This window comes from Gorilla gorilla, chromosome 6, assembly GCF_029281585.2.
Source record: "Gorilla gorilla gorilla isolate KB3781 chromosome 6, NHGRI_mGorGor1-v2.1_pri, whole genome shotgun sequence".
Lineage (NCBI taxonomy): Eukaryota > Metazoa > Chordata > Mammalia > Primates > Hominidae > Gorilla > Gorilla gorilla.
The window spans coordinates 102,806,035-102,829,414 of record NC_073230.2 but is presented as its reverse complement, the minus strand read 5'-3'; the positions used below and the strand labels follow the sequence as shown (position 1 = coordinate 102,829,414).

At 34.6% G+C, this 23,380-nt stretch overlaps 1 long non-coding RNA gene across 1 annotated transcript in view; it reads right to left on the bottom strand.

Annotated features, from left to right (window-relative positions):
• Positions 1-23,380, bottom strand: part of LOC134758937 (uncharacterized) — a 927,638-nt gene that overhangs the window by 328,128 nt on the left and 576,130 nt on the right. The window contains exon 5 of the long non-coding RNA XR_010134715.1: positions 3,022-3,088. This is a non-coding gene — a long non-coding RNA (uncharacterized lncRNA). The remainder of the gene's footprint in view (positions 1-3,021; positions 3,089-23,380) is intronic.

The following is a 23,380-nucleotide window of genomic DNA, read 5'->3' as shown; positions in this document are numbered from 1 at the left end:
ACATAAATATTTGGATAAATTTTGCTGATTTATAACACGTCCAATATGCATATTAATTTCGATGCATTTGTTCTGATAATTAATGAGATTTGATGTTTCATAATTTTCCACTATGGTTATGTAATCATCTATTTTTCTTTCAATTGTATCTATTTTTGTCTCTAATCTTTTGATACTTGGTGAGGTGATAGATAGGTCTATCTATCTACAGAGACCTATAGATAGATAGGTCTCTTTCCAGAGAGAATTTCTCTCTGCCAGGTACTTCAGAATGCTATAAAATATTAACCTAATCCTAATTTAAATTGATCATTGACTTAATAACTACTCAAAAATTGTAAACCCAAACCAGTATCTTTATGAGGCCAGGCATATCATTATAAATGGCTAACAAAATTTTTCTTTTTCTGTTTTTAAAATTCTACCTTGGATGTGAGCTGATACAGATATATATTATTGCCTGATGTTGCCTGTGGGAAGACATTTTAAAATTACACTTTCCTAAAGTTGAGCCTTTCCAATTTTCTTCTTTTAGGTAAAACTCTTATTTCTAAGTAACCACCTTAAACACAACCAAAGCCTTGCTTCCTTTCACTTATACCAAAATTAAAACCCAATATTTCAGCTACTAAACTTAGTAAATGCCCTCAAGATACCCATGGTCTTAGGCCTCACTTTAGCTGTGTTTTTCAGCTTCTTTTCCATTTTATATTTCTGGGGATTTCCCTCAATATCTTGCAATGTCAGCTACGCATTTAGAAACAGCATTTCTATGTATTCCGTGTCAATGGTTTCTTTTCCTCCCCCCACCCCAGGGTGTATAGTCAACACTACGGCTGGGAATGAAAATCATAATATAGATTTTCAACAAGAAATAGAAAGTTTTCTCAAACTATAAACATAGCTGTTTTTTTTAAGCATAAATCCTTCCAAGTTGCAGACATTATCAGAAAGAAAATACAAGATATAGTTAAGGCATTTCATAGTGTATCACTGTTTATTTAAGCAGGATACTTACTTCATAAAACTGGACACTTCCTTCTTTGCTAAATAAGTTTTGATTGTTAGTTATTCAGTTGTATTTTCCCATCATTGAGAAAGGAGTCTGCTGGGAGTCTGGGGTAGAGTGATAAATCCTTTGGGTGTTGAATTATCAAACATTTAGCAAATGAATTAGCAAGTGGCATCCACATTCAGGAAGGCAATAAAACACTATTTGATGCAATGCGTAATACTTCTGAGAAGATGACCAAATAGATGGTTTAATGAAAGTTAAACATAACTTTTGTGTGCCTGCTTATTTCCTGTGAATAGTTTTACATCCACAAGCAATTGAAAGGTGGAGCTCTCAGAGTGAAACTTTACTCCTTTTTGCACAATCTCTCAGTGTCTCTCATAGAATAAATCTTCTACATTGGTATTCTGCATTATCCCAGCTGTCACTGTTGTAGTAAAGACTCTCAAAATCTGTCATGGAAACAGTTGCAATCACTTTCTAAATAGCCTCTGTCATAAATGTTGATGACTCTCATAAATGTCATCAACACCAGGCTATCTGGAAGCTATTTTCTTACTATTTTATATCTCTGTAAGATATTAATAGTTCTTAAAATTATATCTGCTAACACATTTGATTGATGTTGAATTAATTCAGTATTAATAGATTCTTTTATCTCAAAAATTGTCAGAATATTCACTAGGCTAATGAGTGTGGTAAGTTGAATATAGATATCTCACACATATTTAACTACTGAACCTGATTTTTTGAGAAGTTTCTACAGGATCTTCTACTTCTCTGCCTTGAAGCATTTCATCATGCAAAACATTTTGTGGAGCACTTTATTTTACTTTCAACCAAATCTCATCATATTAATCTCCAGAGTTAAAAATCCTTAATAATTTTCCATTTTCTAAAAATATGGGATAAAGCCTTTCACACCTTGCCCCAAATACTTAACCAAAATAATTGCTATTCCCCATTTTCTGCCACTACCAAAGCTTGTTCCTTTTTTCTTCCTCCCCAAAAAATTATTCTCTCATTACCATTTGCTTTTGAACATACAGCTCCTTATGACTGGATATTCTTTAGCTATTCTATTACGACCAAACTTTTAAGTGCCATCTTTCAAGTACCCCTCAAATATTACCCGCCTTTTAAATTTTACCTTATGTAACCAGACACAGTTTTTGACACAATTATTTTCCCACTCTTTGGGAATCTCAACTTATACAGTTTATGTGTCTTTAAAGCAAGTATCAGGGTGGCAGTAAATATTGTACACCTATTATTTTCTCTTACAATGTGAACTCCTATACAGCAACTTCCTATTCATCTTTGCACAAAATGATGCTAAAATGGGATACTTTCTCCGTTTTAGCTGAGATCCTGAGATAAGAGATGTTGGATATTTTTATATTTTAAAGACTATTTTAAGCAACCAATATTTCATTCACATAGGAAGTGGATAAAAATGAGTTTTCTGACCATCACCCATATTCTGGCTATGTAAGTAAATTTGATGTTTCAACAAAGATGTAGAAATTTGGATTTCTTATTTTTGCATAGAATATTGCCTTAAATAGCAATCCATATTTCAATAGGGAAAGCAAAAAAGGTTACTTTTTTCTTTTCACTTTAAGCCTGGCATTAGAGACTACAAGGAGGCCATTTGAAGAATTTAATATAAGTCTTCTTCCATTATAAGGAAAACTATAAACTGTTACATGCATAGGAAATACAAAGGGTGAGAATTTGACTGATATTTCATGTGGCAACATATAAAGGATTGTGTTAAAATGAACGAAATTTCTGCAGATGATGGTTCAAATGTGTGTTTCCCAAAAATCAGATGTGGCCATGTGAAGAAAAAAAAAGGAACTTTCCCATAACTGTCTTATTGACTTGGAAGACTTCCTAACTCTGCGTTCCCACAGAGACCATTGAGTATAAGTGGACTGCCCAGATAAGAGAGCCATGGGAAAAAACAAGTGGCCAGCAGTACAGTAGAGTTATTTACTTACTGTAGAGTGCAGTAGGTAAGTGATGATGAGCAATCTGAGGATATCTCCAATAAGCCCACGAAATGCTCTGAAAGAGAAAAGGTGTTGTTCAGTATCTGTCCCAGCAAAAGGAAATCAAAGTTCAAAACATTACTAATCTAATACGATTTTTCCTGGATAACCAACTCTCTCTTTTCTGGGCAGATGTTACTGAGTTCAACCATTGTGGAAGACAGTGTGGCAATTCCTCGAGGATCTAGAGCAAGAAATACCATTTGACCCATCAATCCCATTACTGGGTATATATCCAATGGATTATAAATCATTCTACTATAAAGAAACATGCACACATATATTTATTGCAGTGCTATTCACAATAGCAAAGACTTGGAGTCAACCCAAATGTCCATAAATGATAGACTGGATAAAGAAAATGTGGCACATATACACCATGTAATATTATGCAGCCATAAAAAAGGATGAGTTCATGTCCTTTGCAGGGACATGGATGAAGCTGGAAACCATCATTCTCAGCAAACTAACACAGTTACAGAAAATCAAACTCTGCATGTTATCACTCATAAGTGGGAGTTGAACAGTGAGAACACATAGACACAGGGAGTGGAACATCACATACTGGGACCTGTTGGGAGGTAGGGGGTTAGGGGAGAGATAGCATTAGGAGAAATACCCAATGTAGATGATGGGTTGATAGGTGCAGCAAACCACTATGGCAAGTGTATACCTATGTCCAAACCTGCACGTTCTGCACATGTATCTCATAACTTAAAGTATAATTTTTTAAAAAGCTGGCTGAAAAAATGAGGAAGAAATCAATCATGACCCTCATTTCCCACTGCTGACAAAAGATGAAAGGAGGAAAGCATTACATTCAAATAAAATTTGTAGATTTGACTATTCCCGAAATGGGATTATATTTACAATCAGAAGTGACAAGAGGAATTTTTATCATCTAAGCATGACTGCATAAAACATAAAACTTGCCCTAGATTTTATCTAAGAGTCAGGAGAAAAAACTTACAGAGGAAAGAAAAGAGAGAATAATAATCTTTGTTTCAATTCACATCCTTGAGACTTGATTCATGAAAGTTATTTCTGTAATGTCTGCATCCAATATACAGTATTATATATAATAAGCACTCAAGAAATTGTCAATTGACAGTTATTTTCCTTCTACAGAATGTACACCAAGTCTCTGGTCAAACAATAGAAGCCATTTTAAAATTAAGAAAATCTTATTCGTGTACACTAAAGAAGAACCAGTGGTTTTTATAAGAACCCTAATGGAAAGAATCCCTAAATCTTAAATGCAAGTGATTTCTGCACCTAATCTTGAAAACTATAGCTATCTAACCATTTAAAGAGTGTATTTTATGAGGTAAAATCAGTGGTAGCTGTCATGAATATAAACCAGTAAGTTAGTCACAGTCTTAATTAAAGAAGTTTATGAACTGTTGGGGAAATGAGATATATAGAAAAATAAGTTTTAAAAATACCGTAGGTTCATTGTTTTAGAATGCATTGTGCTTAGTGTGGGTACAAAAGTGGAGGTAATCAATACTGTTAATATATCAAGCCATGCTTTGTAGATTTTATTACATTTGAAATAGGTATGAAAAGACAAGTAAGAATATGAGAAATGTAAATTAAAATGTTGAAAAAATATTTGAAGCAAATAATCTAAAAGGAAACTAACTACCTTGCCTGTAAATCAGGAACACATGGAAGTATACAGTGAAGGAAAGGATGAACTAGGAACAAACCTGTTCACCAAAAGAAAATTGCCTGTACAACTTTGGCACTGAATGGAGAGAAGTCATCCATGAGAGTGTGTAACTATAATCCTGTCATTTCATGCATTGTTGGACTGAATTCATACTCTGTGGGTCATAAAGCATTATTTTGCTTAAGGACATAAAACATTATTTTAAACACGAGTAAAGGGCATGCTTACTCATGTTACAAAAGAGATGTGGAGAACACCAATAAGCCTTTTAGAAATAAAAATAAAATGAAATTAATAATATTACCAAAAAATAAAACCTTCAATGGATGGACTTAAAGGGTGATTTTAAAAGCTGAGTGAACAGTTAGTTAACTGGAAGACATAACTTTAAAAAATCTATGTTTAACACAATATAAACACACAACCATAAAAACTATAAAAATAAATTTGTTAAAATTGTGGATAAAGTGAGGTCTCACATGGGTTCAAACGGAATTGCAGAAAGAGGAAATAAAGGATGGTAGTACAGGTAGTATTTGCAGAGCCTATAAGTGAGAATTTTCTAGTACTAATGAAAGCTCCTCTTAATCAGGAATCCCAGTGAATCCCAAGTAGAGTAAAAATAACAAATCCACAACTTAATGAATTGGGAAGACCTTAAAGTACACAGAGAGAAAAGAAATAGTACAGTCAAATAAATAATATTAATTTTCAGTACAAAAGTGGAAGCTATATGAGAGGGTATTGTCTTCAATAAAATAAGATAAAATAAATAATACATAAAAATAATCAACACACTATTTTCTAAAATTAGAGTAAAAAACATTTTTATACTAATAAAAACAAATTTTTCTACCAACAGATTCTTATTAAAGAAAACGCTAAAAGACATACTTCAGAGTAATGGAAAGTGTTTTCTAGTCCAAAGTCTGAAATTCAGGAATATATAATGAACAAAGTTGCAAATGTGTTGAAAAATCTATAAAAATCCTACTTCTGATAATGATACACCAGTAATGTCCGCATGTAGGCCGACTAGAAAGAATATAGTAATCTAAGATGGCGGTAAATAATTGCCAAGCCCCAATTCAAAATCAGAAAAGGAGGGAAATATGGACAGGTAAAAATAGTTGCCTATTAAGGCAAGTTAATATAATATGGATCAAATAAGTTGCCCCTTTCCATTTAGGGACATTTGGCTCCCTCTCTCATCCTTGTTGCCCTCACTTAAAATAAAAATGTGGTTAAGATACTGAAGAACTAAGCAATCCTTTTCAGTTCTAAAAATCAAATGTTGGACAGCAAGACACAACAAGGCATTTGTACTTTTAAACCCCTCTACATCGAAGTGATCCATCCTAGGAGGCAGTAGTGTAATATTTGCAGAAGGAATGACCCAACTTCATTTTATTTCAGTTCCGGAATTAGATTAAGTTGGTATTTGATTGTGAGTGGCTGACTCTCAGCCACTAAGCTAAATCTTAAAAATTCAAAAAAGTAATAAGGCTTTGAGAGATGTAAGAAAGATTCAGAAAATTTAAAATTACATTCACCGTAAGATATAAACATCTTAAACTTGTGCGCATCTTTGTGGCATCAAAATACATGAAGTGGAAATTTACTAAACTAAAAAGGGAAATAGACAAATAAATAAGCCATCAAGGAAGATTTTATACATCTTGTTATGTAAAATATGATTAATATAAAAATATTAAATAAATACAATTTATATATAGTCAATATAATTAATCATGTGATTATATATAAAAATTTACCCAATAGATACTTTTAATGAATATATGGAATATTTGTACAGTTGACAATATACTGGACCATTTGACAATGCTCTTTTAAATTCAAATTATTGACATCATAGATAATTTTTTTTAGACACATCCAACAAAACTGGGAATCAATAGTAACAGAATAATTATAGAATACTTGTATAATTGGAAAGCCAATACTAGAAGCTGGTGATGATGAGAAACAACAAAACTCTCATATACTCTTGTTGTGAAAATAGATTCTCTTTGAAAAAGTTTGCCATCATCCATGAAAGTTGAGGAAATATATAACTTATAGGTATTTTGATATAGGTAGTATCTACCAAATACATATATCCTATAAATATTTATAATTTTAATATATACTATTTAAATATAGTATACATATATACATAGACAATATACATGAATTAAATTAATATAAAATATAAACAATTATAAAATACATAAAATATAAATAGAAAACAAAATATAAATAAATTGTAAATGGAAATGTATTATATGTAAATACAAAATATATTAAAATAAGAAATGTATAAATTCTATAAATTTACATATATAAATTAATATAGCCCATCATTTCCGCTCTTATTTAGCCAACTGAAATGTTTATATATGTACATGAAAAGACAATAAATATCCATGGCTGTATTACTCATAATTGCTTAAAATTGGAAATGATCCAAATATGCAAGAACAAAGGAATGGATAAATAATTTATGGTGACCTTATTAATAAAATATATAAAATGATGAAAATAAAAAATAATACAGTAGAATGAATCTGACAATAAACAAATCACCAAAAAGCAATAACTAATTATAAAAATTTAAATACAGGTGAAATTAAAGTATAGGTCTATTAAAAGTACTGGATGTCATGGGTCATGCTTGTAATCTCAGTACTATAGAAGGCTGAGATGGGTGGATCACTTGAGGCCAGTAGTTTGAGACCAGATTGGCCAAAATGGTGAAACTCCATTTCTATTAAAAATACAAAAAATAGCGGGGCATGGCGGTGCATTCCTGTAGTCCCAGCTACTAGGGAGGCTGAGGCAGGAGAATCACTTGAACCTGGTAGGTGGAGGTTGCAGTGGGCCCAGATTGTGCCACTGCACTCCAGCCTGGGCAACAGAGTGAGACTCTGTCTCAAAATAATAATAATAGTAAGTTTAGAAAAATAATTTGGTTATAAACTAATTGATACAAATGTCAATGTGATTTCATAAATGGGAGTTTATAATTTGTAGGAGGCAAGAAGGAAGCTACTAGGGTGCTGTATGTCTCTTTTTTGTTGTTTTATCATAGTTTTATACAATGATTGTTCTGTTATAATTGAGCTGAACTGATAAGTTTTGTATGCTTCTCTAAGTGTATATTTTATTTTACAGTAAAAGAGTTAAAGCTAAAGATACCAAATTTAAAACATCTCATTGAACTTTGAATAACATTGTAGCTATGTAAAATTATAAAAATAATATTAGTGTCACAGGATCCCTGGGGTGTTGCTTGGCCAGTCAGAAAACTTTGTGGCCAGCATTGTCTCTGCTTGGGTTTTGCTTGTGCCTGCTGGGCTCATTTTGCCTACTCAGCCTGGCAGGCTGCATTCAGCTCATGCTGCTGCCCCGAATATCATGCCTGACAAGGGCAAGCCAGGTGTGGAGCGGCGAGGGTGTGTGAGCAAATGTACACAGAGTCTGGTCACTGCTCACAGCCAGGTCCTCTGGCTGTAATGGAAAGGGCAGCTCCAGGCTCTGTCACAGGTGCCAGCTCCGTGTGAGGCTGTGGCTAGACCAGATATACCGCAAGTGGCTTCCACCAAGGGCACTAGCATTTGGACAAGGGGAACATGGTGACGCCCAAGAGCTTGGACAGCAGGAACTGCAAAGCTTCAAAGAGGGGTATTACAGTGTGTCATAGGCCTGGCTCTGGGAGCCCCTAGGTCTGCACTCCCAGAAGGGCTTCAGCTCTTTTCTCCTTCTTGATATCCACAATGTGGTGAGCAGAGGGTGTGTTTCCACCCTGTTTTTGTTACAGCTCTTTCAGTCCCACCATTCAGCATGACCCAAGTTCTTGTCCCGCATCCAGTAAGAATGAGGTACACGGACAAATAGAGGGTTAGCAAGGTGGAAAGGAACTTCATTGAGAGACAGAATAGCTCTGAGAAGACCTGAAGTGGGTAGCTCCTTTCCGTAGGCAGGTCATACAGGCATGCGTCCAGCTCTTAGTGAAGAAGAGACCTGTGGTGGGTAGCTCCTTTCCACCAGTAGGTCGTCCAGAAGAGTCAAGGAGACCCGAAGTGGGTAGCTCCCTCCCACAGAGGGGAATGAGTTTGTGTGAGTTTGGCTAAGTCTGGGGTTTTTATGGGCTGGGATGGGAGGAAGTGAGTGCTGATTGGTCTGTGGGCAGGCCGAATAAAGCACAGTAAGTCCTCATTCTGGGCCACAGACTCCACCCGAAACTGACAGCCCGCCCCCAGGCTTAAGGCTGTCTCTGCCTTGAAGGTGGGGTTTCACTAGAGATTGCCCCTTTCTGTCCAAGAATCTGTCTGCCTCCTGCCATCAACATGCCATCCATAGCACCCAGGCTGTTCATGCCAAAGGGCACCTGTAGGCCTGTGCAAAGCCGCCCTGGGTCCCTGTGGCCTCCCTTGTGTGCTAGTCAGTGCCCAAAGTCCAGAGGGGGATGAGGCGGCAGGGGGCTGGTGTGTCAGCACGACCCTGAGCTCATGCATACCCAGCCAGGTTGCAACAGTTCCTGGGGTTGGCCACAACTTTGCTTTGTGGCACAGGCACAAATCAGAGCAGGCACCAGGAGCAAGGGAGAGGCCAGGGAGCAGGCACTTCGAAACCTGCGGGGGCAGGGTGGCTTACTGGACCTCCGAGAGAACAGGGATGTCCGGGTTTGAAGTCGCAGCTGGGCGGCTGCAGCCTGTGCACAGCAGTGCAGAACTCCCACCCTGCCCACTCAGTAGTGGGCAGGGCTCCTGCCTGTTCTCAGCCCCCAGTGGCTCTGAGGAGTGCGCCATTTTGGCCACGCCTACCCCACTACAGCAGACATCTTCACAGCAGCCTCTCCAGACAGGCCACCACTGCCATCATTGGGAGGTAAAATCTTTAATAGGTACAATGTTAACTATTTGTTGAGAGGTGTCAACACATTTGTATTATTGGCAAAGTTATTAACTCCAGACTTTTGACACCAAGTCAGGATGGTAACATAATTGTGATAATCACAAAAAGAAAGAAATAGTATAATTTCCAAAATAAAATAGAATAGAATGAGATTATATATTGAATCAATCTAAAACAAAGCATAGAAAATAAAAATAGAAAAAAGTGAGTAAAATTAAACACAAAATAAGTGAAAGAAAAAAGTTATGGGTAATAAGAATTAATTTAAATTTGGTAATTATTTCAATTAAAAGAGCTTTAAAAATGGATTCTAAAAATATTGATATGTTATTTACAAAGTTATGTGTTACACAAAATATACACAAAAGTTAAAAATAAGAGAAAGACAAGGCAAAAGTTAATCAAAAAATTGATATGACTATATTAATAATTAAGATATTAAAGCAATTTTAAGAAAAGATTATTCCTAGATATACAGAGGGTCTTTTGACCTCCTGAAGGATTTTCTAATATTGAATCATGCTTGAATTGCTGGAATTTTTTTCCCCTTCTTTTCACAGGTGTTGAACTTGGGATTTTAAAATATTTTTTCAGATAAACATGAAGCCTAACTCATAAAAATCCTGTTTGTACTTTAACATGATTCAATCATAATATAACAACTCTTACAGAGATAAATTTACAGGACACAGAAGTAGGTAGGAAGCCAATCATGGATAAAATTGTTCTAGTTATCTATTCTTCAGTAACAAATGAACCACATTTCAATAGGAAGGCAAATAAGATCAAACCAATTATTGAAAGTGACAAGTTTTTGGAAGATCATGTAGGAACCGAAATACTATTGTGTTACTTGTAAACGAACTTTGGACTATCCTCTATATAATGGAGATTATTTAAGGATTTTAGTTGCAAAGACACATGTTCAGATTTGTATTTTTATTAGAAAATTCAGAAAGCCTTCTTAGGTGCAAAGACTGGGAAAAGAAAAACCTGTGAGGAATATACAGCAATAATCAAGTGACAGGTAACAGACTAAACTAACTTAGTATTCCTTAAGTTCTACATAAGGAGATGGAATTGCAAGATATAAAGAAAACAGAACCACTGAAACTCAGTTATGTATTTATGGGAAGAATGAGTAAAGAGGGAAATAACAGTTTTTAGGTTTCTGACATGGCTGAGTGAACAGATGGTAGTACCATGTGCTCTGATACAGGAGAAGAAAATAGATATTTTTATACATATTAAATTTGAGGATTTCCCAGGAAAACCCAGAAAGAGATGCAATCAGCCAACTATGAGAACCGGATGCTTGAAGAAATGCAGGGAGAACAATTTTACTGTCATGAAAATGTAGATAGATTTTTTTTAAAGAACACATTTGATAATCCAGTGAATATATACAGTAAGATTACCAGAGATAAGCATTTCTGTGAACATAATTGGGCAAATATAAGGCAGCTTGCCAAAAACGCCGAGAAAGAACTTTACAAACATGAAAGGAAAATCATAACAGAGAAAAAATGAAAGTCAAAGGGAAAGATAACTTTGTGGAGGGAAGAGTCACTGATTTGAAATACTGTGATGTAGTAAGTGAACAACTGAAAAGATCATTAGTCCCTATTTTACTTTTTTTTTTCTACCATTTGGAAAATATTGTTGACAATTGTCACAGAAGATTCAAATGGGTTGGAGGCAAAACGTGCATTTTGCTGGATTGACATGAACATTTAAAGTCAGAAGTCAGAGACTGTAAATGTACATGATGATTTTTCAAAAAGATTTTAAATATACTAAGAGAAAATTATTTTCTCCTCTGTGAATGAATAATTGGATGAATGAAAAATGAAAATCTTTATGGTCATTAGACAATATCTTGCAAGTTCACAGTGAAACTTGTCATATATGATTTCTTAGAAATCTTACAATGAAAAATTCTGTTTCAATTTTTCTGATCCAAACACTCTTTAAATTATTTAATCTTATAATATTTTCATGAAATTTTTGTAGAAATACCATTCCCCTGGGAAATATTAGCCTTCATATCATTTTCATGATATTAGCACCTCAGCAATGAAGGATGAAAGAAATAAAGTATCTAATAGTGGTTGTTAGGTTGCTGTATGGTTCACTTCTTTTTACGTTGTTTTATAATGGGATAAATTTTAGCATGTCAGTAATCTGTGGGGGAAATATACATATACATTGGCAGGTACAGGTTGAAAATATAGGAATGAAATTACCTGGTAATGCAAATTCCAGAGACCAGACTGGCTGAAGAATAGGGATAGGGCAGCTCAGTGCAAAGTGAGGCATTTGAATTTTAGGTACTTAACAAAAAAAATGATGGGAGACAAATTTTGGAAAATACTGAGAATTACACCATATGCTGCAAAGGTACAAACTCAAATTTATCTTTGTCTAGGAGTCAGAGTAACAACTGACAAGTTTCTTTATACATAACCCTGAGAAGACAGAACATTAGACCACAAACAAAATAATTTAGCTACTTGTCATATGAGTGAAAAGGCCAAGCAATTAGTTTAATACCAAATACGAATTGCTTGTCTCATTCCTATCCTACTGAAATGTTTCTTACCAATTAGAGAAGCAGTCTCTACCTCATTCCTTGGAAATGTCTCTTCCAGAAAAGTTTTGAATTGGCAAGTTCTCTTTTCAGTTTTCTACCCTGCTTCTCCAGCTCACCTATTCATCCAGCTCTCCTCTTGGTGATTTACTCAGAAGTCTCAGGACTAATTTCTGTGTACTGAACCTGAGCTACCTGCATGTGTATGTACGTATCTATATGTGTTTGAATTCCTAAAGTGAAAGAAACACTTAAATATTAAAATTAAAAACAGCTACTTGAATTTCATTTTGGAAAACACTCATGCAGCATTTATTTGATGAATCAAGGCTCTCTGTTCTTTTAACTGATATGGTTCTCATTGAATTTATAAAAAATCTTTATGCAACTTTTACTGAGTGCCACCTAATTTGATCCTAAATGCTAGCACACACTGCCTTTTATTTTTAAAATTTAATTCAAGGCCCATAGCATGAAATTTGGTTTAATTATCTAAATCCATGGATTTTATTTATTTATTTATTATTAAGGAATGAAGGGATTTATTGAAAATGAAAGTACAGGGCACAAAGGCTCTGTTACAGAATTTTTGAGAGTTTAAATACCCCCTACAGGATTCCATTGGTTACTTGGGGTAAGCTTTATGTAAATGGAGAGGATGAAGTAAAGTTACGAAGTCATTTACTTGGCCTAGGCCCTGTGGAGAGGATATTTCCTGTCATAGCTGAAGTGTGAATCGGCTTCACGTTCCCTGCCTTGAGACCCTATTTTCCTGCCTCATCTCCCCCTCTAAGAGATGTGATCCCCATAAATCTTCATGGGAGGCAGAGTTTTGTTTTTGTTTTTGTTTTTTCTGTAACTGCTTCATTATGGCTTGGAGCGTAGTGCCCACCTATTGGGGATCACAAAACTCTCACCCTGCTCTGTCTAGTGGAGGCAGAGTAGCTCCTTGATGGCCAGGGGTGGTGTCTTCACCTAAAACTGGCTGGAACCTTTGTTGGATGATCATCTGAAGCTTGATGTTTTCTAGGTGAAAGGAAATGAATTTTGTTGAAAGATTTAATGGGAATTTCAGGGGGTGGAAACCTATGCTGTCAGAAATGTTAGTTACAGAGATTTGCAGGAGAAAAAACAAAACCTGGTCTCTTCTAGAATCTATGTGTTTCCATAAAGTCTTAGCACAAGCAACTCCATTTTGGTTTGGTTCAGTTTGTTGGGGCCTACTGCATGAGCTTAGTCTTTAAATTCTCTTGTGGAAGTTATGTTAAATAATAGAATTAGCTAAACAGAAAAGTATCTGTGCAGCTGCTGGCACTTGTGGCCTATGGAGAAATACATAAAATGAAGATTATAGAAATTCAGTGGCAGGAGACTCACAAATAAATTGCTTAATCAAGTGAGTAAACTCTTTAGCTCATTCTTTGACCTATTTGATGTTAGGAGTTTGGTTTATGGGGATCTTGGGTAAGGAGCATACTCCAAACTCTTGGTATTATCCTCCCAATAGTCATAATAATAGTTTCCCTAGTGCTCTGTATTCTCTCAAAGGTTTTAAATGCTTGCACGCAGCCATCTCTAGAATATCATATGATCTCTCTTCAACTGTAATAACAGGAGCTGAAAGAAATCTGCAACCATGAGGACACCGTAACCTATAAATGATGTGCTGAGACCAGAAACCCAAGTTGATGGTAAACACCGTAACCTATAAATGATGTGCTGAGACCAGAAACCCAAGTTGATGGTAACTGAGAGTAGCGCTAAGGCCCTAAGTTTCAGTTACACTCTCACCTAAGTGAGAGCCTGACCAAAAAGGGGGATTTTTTTTTAAACAACCTTATGGTAGACCATTATTTTGGACTAATCCATTGATTTTTGAAAGGCAAAATTATCATGAGTATACTGAGAAAATCGGTTCCATAGAAAATATATGGACTTCAACAATTCTTAATCAAATAAGTTTCTTTAGTTTGGATTTTTGTAGCAACATCTAGTTGGTATAGTTAAGCAAAAGTCAAGTGAGTAAAGGATTGTATCAATCAAAGATCTGACAAGTAGAAGCTGATCAGAGTAACAATGCCTTACAATGACTCACCTATAATGAAATGCTGACAGCTACAATGAAGTAGTAATTAAGATTAAAGGTCTTTGAAATGCTTTAGCAAAGATGCTTTAGATCATCTTTTGAATTTACCAGAAAACAAGCTCTTGATTGAATAATCAATAAAAAATAGACTCTTGCAATTTATTTTTAAAGGTATGTTTTCTTTACCGAGATTAATGCTGCAACAAAATTGTTTTCTTGATTTTCATTTTTTGAGTGGGTGTTGGGAGTGGCAGGGTGGGAGAATCCAAAAAGCATCTCCTCTTACAGTGTGAATGCAATAAATTTAAAAGCCCAAGGTTGATTTTTTTTGGCATGTACAGTATTCTAGACAGTGCATTGATGGGTTTGAACTTTTCTACTGACTAGATTGTTCATACCATCAAATGTGATGGGAATTGGATGAAGTCGGGGGAAAAAATCTGAGAAAGAAGACACATTCAAGAGAAAGAGGAGAGGAGTGAGAAAAGTAAGCAATGCTGTTTTTCTGGTGTTCTGTGATGCACAATAAAAGTATGAGGGCACAACTGCTCTTTCTGCTTTCTCAATTGACCTATATACAGGTAGTTTTGCTTGGCTTGAAATACTGAGTATCTAAAGGTCTGGAATAACATGTTTCAAAAAAAACTGTTCAAAAACAAGTTGAAAATAACGGTGGGAATTCTAAACAAAAGGCTAGCTAATGAAAGGAAAGGGTGAATAGGAAGTCAAATTAGTAAATTAAGTATTCAAAACACTTGATATAGGTTGCCATAGAGAAAAGACTACATTTAATTTATTACAGAATAAAAACTAAGCTAAAGGATATTGTCTATTATCTTTGTAATATAATAAAATACAAAAAATGTTGAGTGATTCACATATATGAAATGTGGAATTAAATGAGCAAAAAATTAATAGTTTTTCAGGGGTCATGATATCCACTTAATATATGTTATATTATGAGGTTTCTCGAAATAGTGCTGTCTTGGGTAGAAAGAGGTCCCCAAAGGAGAATCTTAAAACCCAAATAGTTTCAATCCTTTTGTCCTATCTTTCTTAAATTTAATCTACAGTTAAACATTTTGGCTGGGCTTGGTGGCTTATGCCTGTAATCCCAACATTTTGGAAGGCCAAGGCAGGTAGGTCACCTGAGCCCGGGAACTGGAAACCAGCCTGGGCAACATGGCAAAACCTCATCTCTATAAAAAATACAAAAACTAGCCAGGCACAATGGTGCACGCCTATGGTCCCAGCTACTCAGAAGACAGAGGTGGGAGGGTCTTTTGAGCCCAGAAAGTTGAGGCTGCAATAAGCCTTAATTGTGGCACTGCATTCCAGCCTGGGCAAGAGAGTGAGACTCTGTCAAAAAAGAAATAAAAAGGAGACTCCTGAAGATGGCGGTTAGGGGCTTCACATGACTCTAATAATATAACTCTATATGCCCCATAGGAACCTTGTACTCTCATCGATGACTTTCATGTTTATGCCTGCTCCTACATGTGCTATTATGCGTTTCAACTCATCAGCACCACTATAGCACCAACTCTATAGAATCTGTCAAAAATTTACCAAATGTCAAGACTTTGCTCAAATCCAAAAGTTTTCATGGCATAGATGATTTTATATCTGTAGTACTCAAATTGTTATATACTCGTACTTTTAATGAATGCAAAACATTCATGCATTATTTCATTCATTTATTCATTATGTGATTTATTTAGAAAAACATAGTACATTCCTATGCTAGCAGACTTCAGAGATAGAAATTTAAGTGGTACTGGCTGGAGAAGAAAAACACAAACATAATGACTTCGTTACTATATGTAACATGATAGAAATGCATTTAGAACAAAATTGAGGAACAAAATAAAGTGTGATCAATTTACTAAAGCAGTCAGGGTATGGCATACCAACCCTAGGTGAGCCCCAATGATCCCTACCTCCTGGTGTACATGCCTTTGTGTAATCCCCTTACTTGAGTGTGGGCAGAAGCTGTGACTTGCTTCTAACCAAGAGAATATGGCAAAGGTGATATGATGTCACTTCTCTGACTACAACACATTCTGCAAGACTCTGTCTTAGCAGACTGGACTAAAAAACTCATCACAAGCCTTGAAGAATCATGCTGCTATGACATGCATGAACTGCTTATTAAAAGGTTCAAGTGGCATGGAACTGCAGGCAGCCTTTAGCTGTTAAGGGCTTCAAACCTCCAATTGCAAGGAACTGAATTCTGCCAACAATCATGTGATCTGGGAAGAGGATTCTGAACCTCAAATCAGCTCACAGTCTCTAACGATATCTTGATTTCATCCAGTGAGCAAATCATTGTAGAATTCCTGGTCCACAGGACCTGGGAGATACTAAATGTGTGCTGTTTCTAGCTGCTAAATTTGTGGTAATTTGTTACACAGCAATAGAAAACAGATATACCGATGAAGTTAGGAAAAAAGTTTTTTCAGTCAAGTGCTACTTGAGAAAAGTGAGCTCTGATCTGAAGAATGACTATTATATTGATGAAAGTCTGCAAATTCAGACAAAACAAAAAGCCTTTATTTAAGACATTGGCATAAGCCATTTTAAGTGCCCAGAATGATACACCTGGTCCTCCTCTGGCTCTGGTAAGAGGAGTTATAAAATAATGGAAATGTTCCTTGTACTTGTTCTAAAAAAATGTTACTTACATGCCTCCGGAAAACACACACACACACACACACACACACACACACACACACACACACACACACACACACAATTGGGAACATTTTGGCCCCCATCTATAAATTCATTGATCATCCTAAATTGTTTTTTCTGGCTTCCAGATTTAAATCAATGTTGTCTTGCTGACTTACTAAGCAATTAATATAGTATCACCCATGTAATTCAGAAAATAGCTCAGGATCTTCCAACTACATGTGTATATGCATCCACCCTTTCTCAGATGCAAAATCTGGCCCCGTCACATATTTTCAGATGACATCTGTTCACAGCAGGTATTGAAATGTTTGTGTAGTCTTTCTTAAAGTCCTTAAGGTGGTAGAAAAGGGTCATATTTCACAGTGCAGAAAATCACACACACACGCACACACACACCACACCCACACACACCCACACACACATTTATATCCCATGTGAACTGTTGGTCCATCATGGCTGCTTCCTGGAATTCACTCTCTCTCTCTCTTCTTAAACAGATGACAAATCTTGTTGGCTCTTTTTTCTCCTTCCTAGATTGTTCCTTGGAGAATTTGAAATTTTTTATTGTTTTGCAGAAAATGTAGTAACTGCATTTTGATGCTTCAGCAATTTCTCCAGTTACCTCACCCTGCTCCAGGTGGATAAACAAGGAAGAAAGGTGTTTCTTCTTAATAGATACAATGTTCTCATCAGAAAACCTTGTTTGGACTTACCGATGAAGTAACATCTTTGGGCCATTTTGTGTAGCTGCTTTCATTGTGAAAAAACGATCAACTACCCCAGACCAAAAAAAAAAAAGAAAAAAAAAAAACCAGAAAAAAACCAACAAAACAAAAAACAAAAAACTAGTTTGGATCACCCAAGTCAATGATGTTAAAGCTATAGTTTCCTTATCAGCAAAGTTCCAGTCTCTGCATTACAGTTTTTTTTTTTGAATATGGATTGAGGAGCATTTGCTAGACCAGAGATTATTGTTCTACAGAAATAAGTTATTCTTGGAAGAATAACTGTCTAAACCATGTGCTGTGTGTGCTTAACCTCTGCTTGATATGTACTTCTGATTTTGACTGGAAATAATAAACTTTCTAAGTAACAGGTACTTTGGGTAAATCTTCATGTCCTGAAGAGCAAGAAACATATCCAACATTAACACTGGAACCTTACTCCTTAGCATTTATAAAGGAGTTATGAATTATTAAAGGTTTTAATAAGTTTGGAATTTTACTGTAATTCATGATTAAATATTAAAGAGTGACCTACAAGTTCAGGTTGAAGAAGTTAGACTTCAGAAGGAACAAAAGTGAATATAGAGAGATGTTCATAATCAGAGTAGAATAATAAAGAGAAACTTATAATCAAGAAATATTTCTCGAAGAGAGGGAAGCCATACTATACTGAAAGATAAAATATATTATGTAATAGAAATCGCTAGGCCAAATGACAGAGTGTGTGACACTCTCTTTAGCAGTGACACTTTCTCAGCCAGACAGCCTAAGTTTGAAATCCAACCGTGATGTTTACTGGCTTTGGACCTTGGGCAAGTTATTCAATTTCTTTGGCCTTTAATTTTTCCCATTTTTAAAATGGACATCTACCTCACAGTGTTGTTTCTGAACTAAATGAGTGCTTATAGTAATGCCTAGGACATTTTAGGTGCTGACAATAGTTGATACTTTTCTAATGAGATCAGAAGTGAGGGGTCACAAAAATAATACTAACTGAGAAATTATTAAAATAGGGCATAGAGGAAAGCAGAAGAAAAATGAAGCAGTACAAAGAGAAAGTAGTCCCCTATTACTCCTGGAGGAATGCCATGTACTGGAAGAATTCAATAATAACAACACTTGTCTTACTGTTGTCATTTTTTTTGGGGGGGGAGACAAGAAATGTTTTCATAAAAATGGGTGTGGCAAAATATGGTATTGCAATAAAAAATTATAAGGGCACAACCAAACATGAAATTAAGAGAAGATTATTTTCAGTTATCAACTGTAAGCACAAAAAAATATGGCATGGATCAGAGATGTGTAATTTGAAGTTGCAGTTATGAAATCAATATTAATATGTATGCCTAGATGAAATATTGTATTAGAAGGTCCTTTTTATTTTGCAGTCACATCTCAGTTATGTGTCAGAAAACATGGACAGTCTTAAAATTTCAAACTGCCTATCTTTGGCCACTCATTTGCATTTTTGGGTTCCTGACAACATTTGCTTAAAGGGGTACTAAGCTGAATTTTAAGGAAAATTACCATGTCATAAAAAAGCGTTGGGACAATTATGAAGAAAGAGTTAGATTGGCATAAAAGAATGGGTAATAGTACAAATATTAGGTGCTATTGTGATTAAGAGGGGAGAAGAAAATATCAATCTGGATTTTGCAATCTTGACAGTTTTCATCAAAGCATAGGAATATTGAATTGCTATAAAGATGACCTGGACAATGATGTCTAGTTTCTGTTCTATACAGAAAACATTTTCATAGAATTCATTCTAGATACAAATCTTTATGAGGTCATGATTATCCCAGAGCTCTAAAGTGAAAGTAGAGATATGTACTCAGATGGCAGGAAGAGAGAAGTGAAGAGTGGAAAAGCAAAATCCTATGTGAACATTTTTTGGGGTGCACTTCCATTTTACTTTTTTTCTCAAGGCCTTCTATTACTTGATATAATGTTAAAGATCTTTAAATTCAGCAAAAATACAAAAAACGGGCTATGCAAATTATTGTCTCAGTTTTGAAAGATTGCTGAACCTTCTTTTATAAATACTGTGGGAAAATATACAGTTGTGTATTATGACATACAATACAGTGATTTGGACTACATCTTTTATCTGGTTCCCTGTTTAAACTTTTAAAAAATTTCTTTATTCTGCTTATCTGACAGTTGATGGGGCCTAATATATTTTTATATCTCCTAAAATTACTTACTCAAATAAGTAACTCCCTCTGCCAAACAACTCTTGGCTCCTACCTGGTATTAGTTTCCAGAAATATTTCAACTCACACAACAATTACAAATTGCAAATCCAGAGCCATCTCAGGCTTTACTTTTGCTCTTCTGTTAATGATAAGACCATAAGAAATAGACTATTAGCTAACAGAATATCCAGGAATTATTTATTTGTTACGTATGTCCTCCACAACTAGGGATTCAACTTGTGGCTAAAAAGAAGTTCTCAGAAAGAATTTATGAGTTACACATTTTTAAATAATCGAATAAGTGTCTTCTCATGAGTTCTTCACTGCACTCAACTTGGCAATCACCCTCCTCTATATGATCAAAAATATTCTGCAAAAGTAGCTTTAAAGAGTGTTTGGAAATTTTGGCCTTGAATTTATTTATTTTTAAATAAATTCTAAATTCACTTCACCATACATCTAAGCAAGGCAATTTGATATTGACTGTTTTCTTTCCGGTGCTTCTCTTCTGGGAATACGTGAGCTATCTGAGTACAAAGAACCTAGATCTTTGTCCTAATGCTACACATTATCATGTTATAGGTACATATAGAATACCTAAAAATGTATAATATTTTGGTATAAATTTATAAGAAAAAATCCTCCAAGATCAAATCCAAAATTACCAAGAAAAAAATTGTATCTTCTCAGAAAAATAACCTCCATGAATTAAAAAAAAAAAAACTTTCAAAAAAGATAACAAGGAAAAGAATGTTGAGTTTTCAGGAGTTTCAAAAATGGGAGCAAGTGTGTGATACCTAAGAAGTTTACAGCTATTATTTGGTACAATTGAATTTAAAAATAAATAGAAACATTCATTTTATTAATCTTTCAAATTGAATGTTGCTATAAGAAAAAATCAAAGGAAAAACGAAACAATAATTCTGACTACAATTGTATTTAAACACATTGAAATTTTTATACATAAAATTCTGAAAATTCCTATCTGGTTAATTCTGTTTAAAACTATATATATTAACCTCAGTAAAATTAGACATATTGGTGGTAAAATTGTACTTGATAAAATGTGTTACTGATTAAAATCAAATAAGATAACTAAATGTTTTAACTATTAATATCTCCAAATTTGATCAAGCAAAATGCACTTAGCCAGAAAATAAAACTGCAAGACAGAAGTTGTTATAAAATTTGATACAAATTATAGAATTAAGTGAATCTATCCTTATAGTACAATTTATGACAGAAAAAATCAAGTTACATGAAAGTAATTTAAATATTTTATCTTCATATTATGGAAAATTATCAAAACACATTTGTGTTAACTTCAAAAACTGTATCTCAAAATTGACTGTTTATGTACTTATCAAATATTTGCACTCATCAACATGAATTTTGGAAATCCACAAGGTAAAAAGATAAGTGAAGAGTTAATCAAAATAATTGGTTCAAAACGGTAGAATAAAAATATTTTTTATTTTAACATCTATCCACAAATACTAAAGAAGTCTGATTTAGCCAAAATTCTTCACATCCATATGTAATTTTCAAAGACCATGATTGTTGTAATTGATAGAGGAAGCGTATTTCTGCATGGCTTTATTTCTAGATGCCTATGAACATTGTAGTTTCAAAAGGTTGTTGTCAATTAAGTGTTGTAATTCACTTAAGAAAAAAAGGAGAAAAAGGAAATGTGACACTGTCAGAGTTACTCTGTTTTAAGCTGTGAACAGAGAAAAAATCATTTCAAAGTTTTCTAAACTATAGCTAGCATTATTTTAATATTAGACATTGGAATATATGTATTATAATTCTACACAGGCCTCTAGGTCATGTTTGCTTTTTAGTGACTCTCATTTGAATGAGAGAGGAACAAAAGCAACTGAACAGAATCTTGAACAGCCATATAGAACAACCTAAGTGCCAGATCCTCTTTTTTGTTGTTGATCTTATAGTATTTATCTCTTATTGTTTCTGTTCCCTGTGGTTCTTATGTATCACCTGCTAACCACTTGGCCTCATATACTGGCCATCAACTCCTGAATATACCATTGCCACTACTGAAAATAAACAAATTGTATAGACTTTCAAATAAATTTACCTTCTATATGTGTTTTTATTTCTGTTAGTAGATTCGTTTTTGCCTTGACCTTCATATTTCATTTGACATCTGCTTTCCTCGTTTTCTATAACATTTTCATTTTAAGATATAGAAATCGTAGCAAATCTTTGTCATGGATATTATCATGAATGATTTCAAAATTAGGTATAGATTTTTGACATAGATAAAATGATGCACAACGGAAGATATGACTGATAGTCAATGGTTATTTTTCTTAACTAGATAGTCAATGGTTATTTTTCTTAACTACAATCCAAGGTTACTATAATAATTATTTGAAAGAGTAACTATGTACTGAGGGAGGATACACACTTATACCATGATAACTATGTAAGAGAAAGATATCCATTGCATCACAAATAAAGCAAAGAGTGTTTGTAACAGGGTTTGGGGTGGATCCACATTTTTTGCTCTGCAATGAAAACAGAACCATTGTTTTACTCTTTAAGGCAGTGTATTGAAAGTAGTTAGCAAAACCCCTGTATCATCTACCCCAATCATTGAGAAAACTGATGTTTCCCACATATCAAAAGGAGCCTGGAACAAAGACACATAATATATAATTTTTTTTTTGGCATTCAGTTTGAAAAGTAATGAAGGGAATATGAACATACAACAACAACAAAAACAAAAGGAACAATCTCTCTCTTTTGGTAATATAAAATCTTTGTTTCTTTTTAATCAAAATAATCAAAATACAATCTAGTCCCTAAAGCAGACGTACCAAACCTTGACAATCTCTAGAAGACACCTGGGTGGAATTGAACCTTGATAAATGCATACACACACACACACACATTTTTTTAGTGTTAAGAGTGAATTTATTCATGCATGTATTCAACAGATATATATTGAATGCCCCATATGTGTCATCTGCTCTACTAGGCATGAAAAAATGTTTAGAAATAAATAAAACAGGGTCCCTAGCGAGAGGTAATTCAACATCTAGGAATAAATACACGCATCAACAAATAAATTCTAAAATAATGTAGTATGTGCAGCAATAGAAAAATATATGTATTAACATGAGAACACTATAGAGAGGCATCTAATTTAGGTTGATGGTACTAGGGGAGAAGCAAAAAAGACCCCCTGTAAGTGCTGATAACCAAACTGAACTTTAAATAATTCAATTCATTTTTTCAGAAAATATTTGTTGAGGGTCTACTACATGCCAGACACTAGTGCTGGCAATAGATCAAGAAACTAAATATTTTAGTGCATGACTTCCATTTACAATTTACACTCTAGTGGATGAGAATTTAGTGAAGCAAATGGCAGGGGTAGGTATAAAGGAAAAT